At 44.9% G+C, this 3,271-nt stretch overlaps 1 protein-coding gene across 49 annotated transcripts in view; it reads left to right on the top strand.

The window, feature by feature from the left end:
- The first annotated feature begins 125 nt into the window (after positions 1-125).
- Positions 126-3,271, top strand: part of Pbrm1 (polybromo 1) — a 95,794-nt gene continuing 92,648 nt past the window's right edge. For 43 of the 49 annotated variants that reach the window (XM_051204680.1, XM_051204715.1, XM_051204703.1 and 40 more), the window contains exon 1: positions 127-273. The gene's annotated coding sequence lies outside the window, so the exon portion shown is untranslated. Of the gene's footprint in view, positions 274-443; positions 597-3,271 lie in introns of those variants that run through there. The other 6 variants (XM_051204673.1, XM_051204666.1, XM_051204682.1 and 3 more) reach the window with 4 other exon arrangements.

The raw sequence follows: 3,271 nt of genomic DNA, 5'->3' as shown, positions 1-3,271 counted from the left end.
CGGCCCAACGTCAAGCGCTCAAGCTCCTGCCGTAAAGTGAGCCGGCGCCCCGTCGCGTGCGCGCGCACGCCCCGTCGCACGGAGTCGGCATCGCTTGGAGGCCACGGGTTGGGTTTACGGCAGCACTGGGAGGGGTGAGGGCGGTAAGGGCGGCGGGTGCCGGAGCGACGGCAGCGGCCGCGGCCCAGAGGAGCAATAGCAGCCGTGGCGGCCACGGGGCGGGGCGCGGCGGTCAGGGACCGCGGCCGGGGCTGCAAGCGGCGGAGCGGCGCGGTAAGGCCGGGCCCGGGGCGGGCGGGGCCGCTCCTTCTCGGCCAGCCGCCGGGCCTTTGTGTCGGCCCGGGCGGGCTAGAGCCGCGGCGGAGGCCCCGCCCCGCGGTGCGGACGCGCTGGTCGGGCTGGGCGCGGGGCGGGGCGGGGCACGGCATGGCCGCGGGCCTCGGGACAGGCCCGGCAGCCGGTCCGGCCGCACCTGCCGGCCGGTCGGGACAAAGGCGGACCGGGCCCCCACTCCCCACGCTGCTCTTTCCCGCCGGTCGCCGGGCGGGCGGCTACAAAGCTGTCAACGTTCCTTTAGCCCGCAGAGCCAGTGACAGGTCGGGCACACTCTTCTTTTCCTCCGCCTCTCAAGGCCTCCTTTTTTGTGTGGCAAAAAATTCCCCCTAATGAGTTTTTGGTTGTATTTTTTTTCCCCCATTTCCTTGTGACTGCCCAAACCGAATATTTTTGTCGGCGAGACATTTATTTAGAGGTTTGGTACTTCAGCTTCTCATCTACAACGTCACGACGAATCGGGTTTTTTTTTTTTTTAAACTGTATTTTCTGGTTTTAAAAATATTTTCCGCCTCAGAGTTTTTTACTTTCTGGAAAAGAAGTGTCTTACTGTTAAAATGTTTGATTTGAAAGGGGAGGCAAAAATACAAAATTCCTGGAAAACAAATGACAAATACACAATAAAGTGGATATAGAAATTCTAGGAGTAACTGTAGAAGTTTATGTTGGTTCAAGCTATCTTAATCCAAACTTTTCAAAAATGACTTTACAGTCAGGCACAGTAGAACACACATATTGTTCCAGCCCTTAGGAGGTCGAGACAGGAGGAGGGCAAGTTTCAGTCCAGCTTAGGTTACATAGTGAGACCTTTTGCGGGTAAAAATTAAAAAAAAAAAAAAAAAGTGGTTATAAGTGTCTTTCTCTCCCTCATTTATTAGTGTTCCTTTTCCCAAATATAATTCAGAAGCATGTTGGACTTGGTTAAAGAGGTTAAAGAAGATAGCTTTTGCTTTAGTAGTCTTTAACATACCAAATGAATGATTAGACAGTATCCTCTTTTCTCTTTGACCTGGCCTTACTTTGTTGCCAGGTTGATTTTAAGCTCATATTCTCCTGCCTCCTCTCCTGAATGCCGCATTTACAGTGCCACTACTGGAGGGTGAAGGGAGTGAGGGATAGTGTATTTTGAAGAAATGTTTGGGATCAAAACAGTAACAGTAAAGTGGGAATGGAAGAAGGGATGACTTTTCCATTGGAATATAAAACATAGCTCAGATAGTATCTGTGATCATAATTAGGACATCAGTCATTGAGAAGGATGCTGAGTTGGTAGCTTCTGTAAGTTAGAACACAGTTGCAAAATATATGGTTTCTATCACTTTGTTTATGGAAAAGGTAGTTGGGTTGGATTGGAGTTCAGTTGGTAGAGTGCTTGTCTGGTATACGTGTGAAGCACTAGGTTCAGTTCCTCAACACTGCTTAAAATTGAGCATGGTGGCATATGATTGTAATCCGAGCATTTAGCATGAGTAGGAGGCAGGAGGCGCAGAAATTAGAGTTCTGAGTTCAACACTAGTTAGGAATGTATGAGACCTTGTTGCAAAAAAAAAAAAAAAAAAACCAAGAAAGAAAATACCAATAAAAGACAACTGAGGCATAAATATTAAAGGGTGGTTTTCCTGTAGGAAGTATGATTATAATTACTTGCTTTTTTTGGTCTTTGAGTTATCTTCTTAACCAAGATTTTTTTTTGTTTTAAGTGTGTGTTATAATACTAAATATTACTAAAAAAAAAAATACTAAAAATACCAGAATACTAAAAGGTAGTAAGTTGTCAGATATTTTACTTATACTAGCTACTTGCACAGCTACACATTTTTAGGTACTTTTTTTTTTAACTTACTTTGTATATGTGTGCATGTGTATATACAGGGTAGAAGCCCATGGCATTGTCTTCCTCTATTGCTTTCCACTTTTGTTTATGTTGAGGTCTGTTCATTTTTGTTTTATGTGTATTTTATGCCTCTGTGTATGGCTGTGTACCATGTGTGTGCCTGGTGCCTGAAGAAACTAGAAGAGGGGCCCCTGGAACTGGATGGTTTTAGTTCTCATGTAGGCGCTAGAAATCTAATCCAAATCTTCTAGAAGAGCAGCCAGTGCTCTTAACCTCTGAGCCATCTCTCCAGGTCTTAATTTTTAAGATAAGGTCTTTCATTAGACATGGGGCCTGCTGATTTGGCTAGCTGTCAGCAAAACCTAGTGATCCTCCTGTCTTTACTCCTCTTCCTGCTCCCCTAGTGCTGGGGTCAGAGGTCCCAACAGCTGTGCCTAACTTACATGTGGGTGCTGGTGATCTGAACTCAGGCCCTCGTGCTTGCTTGGCAGGCACTTTCACTTTGCTATCTCCCCAAACCACTCAAGTATTTATTGTCCAATGGAAGTGTCTACAAGCATTGTAAGACTCTTGAATTTTTTACTGTAAATAAGGCATTCTAACATCTAGAATTAAAACTCCAGAATCTCTTATTTTCTGCTTGTAAATAGATAATGAAGTGATGCTTAGAGACTGTTTTTGAATCACACAAACTTTTGCTTTAAACATCTCATGCATTTTCATTACATTTATCTTATTTGCAGCACTTTTATAGGATGGGGCTGCAAAAATAAAGAGGACCCAGTTCTTGTGCCTAGGGAACTAAAGAGTTATGCTTTGAAAGTTCAAAGTATTTAATCTATGTTGTTTCTTCACTATCAGAGGGTGTAGGTGCACTTTACTGTTTTCATTTATTTTGTTTTTAAATAGTTTACTTTCATTTCATTTGTATTGGTATTTTGCCTGCATGTATGTCTGTGTGAGGATGTCAGATCTTGGAGTTACAGACAGGTATGAGCTGCTGGGAATTGAACCTGAGGTCTCTAAGGAAGATCAGCCAGTGCTCTTAACCGTTGAGTCATCTCTCCAGCCCCTTGTTTTGTTTTGTTTTGAGGCGACCTTGAA

Source organism: Phodopus roborovskii, unplaced genomic scaffold (genome assembly GCF_943737965.1).
Source record: "Phodopus roborovskii unplaced genomic scaffold, PHOROB, whole genome shotgun sequence".
Taxonomy (NCBI): Eukaryota; Metazoa; Chordata; class Mammalia; order Rodentia; family Cricetidae; genus Phodopus; species Phodopus roborovskii.
The sequence above is the reverse complement of the archived record's forward strand: the minus strand, read 5'-3'. Positions and strand labels throughout refer to the sequence as shown.